Here is a 7,857-nt window from a genome sequence, read left to right as displayed (position 1 = left end):
TTTAGTCCTTTCTCTTTATTAGTTTTCAGAGTAATTTTTGGTGCCCTAGCAACCTCCATTGGTGTCCATTGGTAATTAAAAATTTTCTCCTTTTCATTATCACTGTGAGCTTAGGACTTTTTTTTTTCTTAATTTACCGTTTCAGTCATCATTCATTTGTTCAGATTATCCCCTTTGGCTGGTGAGAACCTCATCAAGGTGGTTGTTACGTGTAAAGGGAGTTTTTAATTGAAATATATTTCACCATATTACATGTGTCTAGGTAATCTGCATCTTTAATATAGCTTTATAGAGAATAACTAAAATAACACATTGTATGGAAAGTTTTGATATGCTTTTTAAATCCCAGGCAAACTACCATTGAAGACTTCTTTAGTTCTCTAAGATAAAGTGATTCTAAAGAAGGTACTGGCATGTATGAAAATCAATTTGTTTCATTTATAGAGTACTTTTTCATCTAAAATTTTTACATTTTTACAACTTAAATAATTATATTTCATTACATGTAGGACTCAATTATTTAAGATAGAACTGGCTACTAAATCACGTTAAACTCGCATTTGAGATACACACACTTTTGTAAAAAAAAAAAAAAAAACAACTGGGTTTTTTGTTTTTTTTATTTTGTTTTTGTTTTTTATTTATATAGACCTCTGTGGAGCATGAAGTTTATCTGACTAAAAATATGCAATATTAAATATTCAAACAATATGTTTGTTTGTTTTTTACTTAGCATTATATTATGTGTGTCTTTGTACCCATCACAGCATTTATTCAGGGAGTCAGGAAATAACATGTGCCACGGCAGCATGTTGAACACCGCACACGTACCCAGTGTTATGTCTCACTCATGTCCCAATAATAAATAAAATTACTAAAAACCAGGAACAAAAACGAAAAAAGTGCCCTGTCCAGTTTGGCTCCGTGGATAGAGTGTTGGCCTGTGGACTGAAGGGTTCCAGGTTCAATTCTAGTCAAGGGCATGTACCTTGGTTGTGGGCATATTCCCAGTAGAAGGTGTGCAAAAGGGAGCTGATTGATGTTCCTCTCCCATCGGTGTTTTTAACTCTGTCCTCCCTTCCTCTCTAAAAAATCAATAAAATATATATTTTAAAAAACACATGAAAAAAAGCTATGAAATCTCAGAAAGTAAGTTGCCTTACTTTCCCGTACTTTATAAAGCAACAGAAGGAGCAACTCTGAGCTAGAGAAGTTATCCTGAAACAAGTCTCTTTCTAAAAGTTCAGAACAGCTCATTTCACACCAAAATAAGTAACATAAACTACAATATATAGTCCTGCAAGATTTTTACATCCTTTATCCAAGCATGTCAGAAAGGCATGCCCATAAAGACTGTACCCTATTATTTAAAAGTAGGTTATATGATGTTTCAAAAATGATTAAAAATGTGAAAGAATACCAAAAACCAGAATACAGAAAATACTATAAATAAAGGGGAAAAATAATTTAGAAACGAAGACTAAACTAGAATAAACACTAAGGCTCAGAGGCCGTCTCCATAGCCGCGGGCCTGAGTGGGCTGCCCGTTTGTGGGCAAGGTGCCCTCTTCTATGTGAGTAGCGCACCTGGCAGAGTGTCCCCGCAGCGTGTGGAGGGCAGAGCAGAGGACTCTGGTGCTAGAGGCTGCTTCCAGGTCCTGGCCACCAGGCCCCAGCCTGTGCCCCGAAGGGATCTGTGCTGATAGAGCGGCAGTCTCAGATGCACAGAGGGCCCCAGAGCCTCCTGTGACCATGGGGACCACACACATCCGCGGCAGAGACCACCCCGATTCCCAGTCCAGCTGTGCTCCATGCCGGCTGAGGGGAGCCCCCGCCGCCGTGGCCTGGTTCTGACCTGGGACATGGGGATGATGCGTGGGGCTGGCTCCCAGTGAGCAGGGGCTGGGTGGCGAGGTGCCTCCTACTCTCCGCAGTAACAGGACCCGGCCAGCAGAGGGCGACAGCCCCTGCCTCCTCCCAAGGCAGGCAGCTGGGGACTGGGCTGGGCGGACAGCACAGCTGCTTCCTCTTGAGGAGGACTAAGGGGGAGGCTGTAAGATGGCTCTGGAGCCAGCGGGGCATCCAGTAGTTGCCCTGTGAGGCCTGTTCTGCCTAACCACCCCACCGACCGGTCCCCTCCGGTGGCCGCAGAGCTCAGGCTGAGCCCTCCAAGACCTGGGGCAACCTCCCCCCATCCCACCCACACTGCCTGCCCCACCTCCAGACCCGGTCTGAGGACCCTGGGCTGAAGGCAGGACCTGGGGAGCAGGTGACCGGCTGGGGCCCGGGCCCAACAGGTCCCGGGAGCTACAGGGGAGCGCTGAGGATGCTGTGTGCTGACTGGGGGCCCAGGGGACGCGAGATGCTGCCATGGGGGGGTTGGGGGGGAGAGGTCACAGGTCAAGGGGACAGAGGCTCTGGGCACCCAGGCTTCCATTTTCCTCTGTCCTTTTCCAGCTGTGTACCTCAAAGGAAGAAGCCCCTCGCCCCGTCTGTGCAGCCTGTAGCTTCACGCGTGGGCAGATGCACAGTGGGGGTGGGGCCAGCCGGAGAGCTGAGAGGCTCACTTGATGGAGGTGGGGCCACCCGATTGGCCAGAGGTACCCACCTGATCAGGAGGCTGGGCCCTGTGATTGGCTGGAGGTGCACACGTGATCAGGGGGTGTGGCCACGTGGACAGCTAGGCTGTGCACATGATCAAGAGGCGGGGCAGCATGATTGGCTGGAGCTGTGGGCGTGTTAGGGGTGTGGCCACCTGGACAGCTGGACGTATGCACGTGACTAGGGGGCAGTGCCGCATGATTGGCTGCAGGTGTGGGCATGAAAGGGGCGGGGTCATGTTATTGGCCAGAGGTGTGCACGCGGTCAGGGCACGGGCCCTCAAGCGCACAGGTGAACAAGGTGTGGGCTTCTGTGAGGACGGAGGCGGAATCAGGTGAGGATGGCGGGAGAGGCCAGGCCAAGAGGAGGGTACCATGGAGGCATGGGGCCAGTAGGAAAGGAACCCCAAGAGCTGTTGGTTTTAGATCTTTGTTCTTTTTTTTAACTTAGTGAAAGTGCACGCTGCTTTGCGTGGTGGTGAAATCTCGCAAGATGGCCGCTCACTCTGAACACCAGTCCTCCCTGTTGAAATCTCGCGAGATGTCTCACCCTCTCGCCCTGCTCAGGCTGCCTGAATGCCAGTCTTCCCTCCTCAGCTTCAGAGTCTCTCCACAGTTGAGTGTCCCGCCTCTGGCCGAGTGCAATGATGGCCGCAGAGCAGAAGAGCAGTGGCTCTGGCAATTCAGATATACCCCGAGAAGCGGCCAAGTGTGTCCCTTCCGTGAGTTACTGCCAAAACCTGTTTGGCTCAATGGATAGAGTGTCGGCTTGGGGACTGAAGGGTCCTGGGTTCGATTCCGGTCAAGGGCATGTACCTTGGTTGCGGGCATATCCCCAGTAGGGGGTGTGCAAGAGGCAGCTGATCGATGACTCTCTCTCATCGATGTTTCTCTCTATCTCTCTCCCTTTCTCTCTGTACAAAATCAATAAAATATATATTTTTTTAAAAAGAAAAGGTGAGTTACTGAAATAAGATATTTTGAAAGAGATCACACTGACTTAACTTTTATTTATTTATTTATTTATTTATTTATTTATTTATAGAATGAACTCTCTCTTTTTTTTAATAAATCTTTATTGTTCATATTATTACAAATATTCCTCATTTTTCCCCCCTCCATTGCTCCCCTCCACCAGGTTCCTACCCCATCCTCTGCCCTTTCCCAACCCCCCATTGTCCTCATCCATGGGTACACAGTTTATGTTCAGCCTCTTCCCACACCCCCCACTCCTCTTTTCCTCGCGAATCATCAGTCCACTCCCCTTCCATACCTCTGATTCTATTATATTCAACAGTTAATATTGTTCATCAGGTTTTTTAATTCCCTTAGTTTTTAGATTCACTTGTTGATAGCTATGTGTTTGTTGTTCATAATTTTTATCTTTATTTTCTTTCTCTTCCAAAAGAACCCCCTTCAGCAATTCATGTAATTCTGGTTTGGTGGTGATGAACTCTTTTAGCTTTTTTTTATTAGTGAAGCTCTTTATCTGGCCTTCGATTCTGAGTGATGGCTTTGCTGGGTTCTTGCTATTCATCACCTTGAATATTTCTTGCCATTCCCGTCTGGCCTGCCTGGTTTCTGCTGACAATCATATGGGTGCTCCTTTATAGGTAACCACCTGTTTCTTGCTGCTTTGAATATTCTCTCTTTGTCTTTTGTTCTTGGAATTTTAATTATGATGTGCCTTGGTGTGGTCCTCTTTGGATTCCTTTTGTTTGGGGTTCTGTGCGCTTCCTGGACTTGGTCTATTTCTTTCACCAGGTGGGGGAAGTTTTCTATCACTATTTCTTTCCGTATGTTTTCGGTATCTTGCTCTCTCTCTTCTTCTGGGACCCCCATAATTCTGATGTTGGTTCTCTTGAAGTTGTCCCAGAGGTTTCTTACATTATTTTCAACTTTCTGGATTCTCTTGCCTTCTTGCTTCTGCGGAGGAGTATCTTCTGGCTCTTTATATTCCAAATCTTTGACTTGATTCTTGCGATCTTCCATTCTGTTTTTAGGACTCTGTATAACATTTTTTTATTTCAGACAATGTATTCTTTATTTCTTGTTGATCCCTTATTATTGCTTGTTGATCCCTTATTATTTCTTGTTAATCCCTTACTATTTCGAGTTGATCCCTTTTCATACCCTCATAGGTCTTGTCGGCCTTTTCTAAGAAATTCTTGAAAAACCTTATAAGCGTGGTTTTGAACTCTATATCCAGTCACTTTTTGTCTTCCATTTCTTTCGTTTGTCATATGTTTCCTTGTCTCTGCATTTTCGCAGCTTCCCTGAGTTGGTAGACTTAAAAGTCTCTGTGTTCAGCTTTGATGGGGCGGAGTTTCAGGGTGGAGCCTACAGCCTTGGCTTCCGTCAGCCATGCCCTATGAGGCTCCTGAGTCTCAGTATTCCTCAGGGTCCTTCAGTACTCATTGCAAGCACCTCTGAGAGAAAGGTGCCCTCGAGTTTCGCCTGCTTCCAAACAGTCTAGGCTCTCCACCAATGAGCCCGGAACTGGGGTTCAGTTCAGTTGGAAGTGGGGTTGGAAGTGGGGTTCAGAGCAGTCTGGAGCTTCTGTCTCCTTCCTGCTAGGGCAATCCAGTGGCACACTGACTTAACTTTTAGTATAACGTTGTTAAAATTGTTCCATGTTAGCCCTGCTCAGTGTGGCTCGGTTGTTTGAAGGGTCATCTGCGTCATCTGCTGCATCTAGAAGGTTGTGGGTCTGATCCCACAAAGGGAGTGTTTCTCTCTCCCTCCTTCTCTAAAAAAAAATTGTTCTGTGGTATTATTAGTTATTGTTGTTAATCTCTTTGCCAAATCTTAAATTAAACTGTATCATAGGTATGAAGGCAGAGGAGAAAACACGGTGTTTGTATAAGGTTCAGTACTAGCCCCCGCTTCCGGCCTCCAGTGGGAGTCTTGGATATCCCTCGTGGATGAGAGAGAGGCTATTTTCATTTTTATTTCATTCAAAATATTTAAAAGTTTTCCTGAGCTTTCCTCTTTGACCTATGGGTTGTTTAGAAATGTGTTGCTTGCTTTCCATGTATTTGAGGATTTTCCAGATACTTTTCTCTCACTGATTTCTAGTTCTGTTAGGGTCTAAGAATGTACGTCAGATAAGATTTGTTTTATGGCCTCAAACGTAGTCTCTTGTTGCATGTTTCATACATACTTGAGAACTGGCCCTATCTCAGAATGTTGCAGAGTAGTACAAATGGAAATGTGTGAGAGGGTATAAAGAGGTAAGTCACACAGAAAGCCCAGTGACTCATCTTGTGTCCATTTCCCCTTGCAATGTGATTTCACAGCTTCTTGCATCACAAACTGGGGTCTGTTTCCCCACCCCTTGAATCTGGGATGACCTAGTTAGTCGCTTTGGCCAATGGAAGTGATGGAAATTATACTGTAAAAGCCCCAATCTAAACCTCAAGAAGCCTTGTGTTCTTTTCCTTCTTGAAATCCCGCCATCAGTGTAAGAGCAAGCCTGCGTTAGCTCCCAGAGGCTGAGGGAGCAGGTGGAACAAAGCTGAGTCACCCCAGGTATTTTGAATCAGCCCAAACCTGGCGGGATTCCCAGAGTTGCCTAGAGGTGACTGCCTGAGACTAGAACTGCCTGGCTGACTGACAGACTTAGGAGCAACAATAAATCGCTGTTATTTTAAGACTCTACTTTTGGGATATTTATTATGCAGCATTATTGTGACAATTGATTCCTGGCCCATGCCTAAATATAGTTAGCCAAAGTATGTTTACATGGAAATAGATGCTAAAAAACGAGTTACAAAGACTTTCAGGTAATTAATTTCAAGGGATCACAAATTACTTAAAGGGCTTAGAATAGTGCATAGCATGTAGTAAATATTTATAATAAGTAAATGTTAAGTAAGCTATTCTTAGTGTTAAAGATAGACTTCCTATTAGTGGGATATTACAAAGCTTATGTACTTAAAAATTACTTCATAAAGAGGTCAGTCTTCAAGAAATAATTTTACTAGTGAGTTGGATAAATCTAAATTTATTTTAAACTTTTTTCCCCCATTTCCAATCTCTGCACTCAACTCCGCTTGGATATGTAATACACATCTCAGATGTGTAAACTTCTTCTCCGTTGATAACAGCATTCTGAGGTTGTTCAGGCCAATGACCCGCAGAGCTCTCCGCATTCTTCATAACCAGACTGATGCTTTTGAGTGTGAGGTCACGTTACTCCTCTGCTCAGAACCCTCCAGTGGCTCCGTTTCCCTCAGAGTAAAAGCTAAAATTCCCGCCCTGGTCCATAAGCTTCCTGCCTCCTCTCCCCACCTCTTTACCTCATCTATTACTTTCTCCCCTGCTTTGCCACACCATGTCCTGTTTTTCAAATACACTAGATACATTCAGTTCTCAGGGCTTTTGCATTTGCATTTTGCATTTGTCTGGAAAGCTCTAACCTTAATATCTGTATGACTCAAACTCTCTATTTTTATTTCTCAAATGTCACATTCTCAGTGGAGCCTTCCTGGGCTACCATATTTAAAATTGCAATCTCTTTAAAAAAAAAAAAAAAAAGTATAAAAAACCCCCCACAAAATTGCAATCTCCCCTCTAATTTGGCATTCTCTATGCACTACCCTTACCCAGAAGTTTTGACTTCAGGTTAAAGACAATAGTACATTATTAAATGTTGTTTTTTTAATTTTTATTGATTTTCCACAGAGAGGAAGAGAGAGATACATCAACCAGCTGCCTCCTGCACACCCCCAACTGGGGATGTGTCCGCAACCAATGTACATGCTCTTGACCGGAATCCAATCTGGGACCTTTCAGTCCGCAGGCCGACACTCTAGCCACTGAGCCAAACCGGTTTCGGCTAAAATGTTTTTTAAGTGTTTTTCCCTAAGCCTTAGTGCAAGGATAGGGCCTATCCTTTTTCTGGTTTTATTTTTCTCCTTAGCTTTATAGTTTTCTAATATACTGTGCAACTTATTTATTTTATTGTTTAAAATATATTTTGTTGATTTTTTACAGAGAGGAAGGGAGAGGGATAGAGTGGTAGAAACATGGATGAGAGAAAAACATCGATCAACTGCCTCCTGCACAGCTCCTAATGGGGATGTGCCTGCAACCAAGGTACATGCCCTTGATCAGAATCGAACCTGGGACCTTTCAGTCTGCAGGTTGATGTTCTATTCACTGAGCCAAACAGGTTAGGGCTGTTTATTTTATTTTTAATAGAGTTCTTTAGTGTTGTGTAAACTATCACCAAGCCCCCCAACCTCTGCAGGGGT

This window comes from Pipistrellus kuhlii, unplaced genomic scaffold (assembly GCF_014108245.1).
Source record: "Pipistrellus kuhlii isolate mPipKuh1 unplaced genomic scaffold, mPipKuh1.p scaffold_m20_p_7, whole genome shotgun sequence".
Classification (NCBI taxonomy): domain Eukaryota; kingdom Metazoa; phylum Chordata; class Mammalia; order Chiroptera; family Vespertilionidae; genus Pipistrellus; species Pipistrellus kuhlii.
This window is presented reverse-complemented; position numbering follows the sequence as displayed.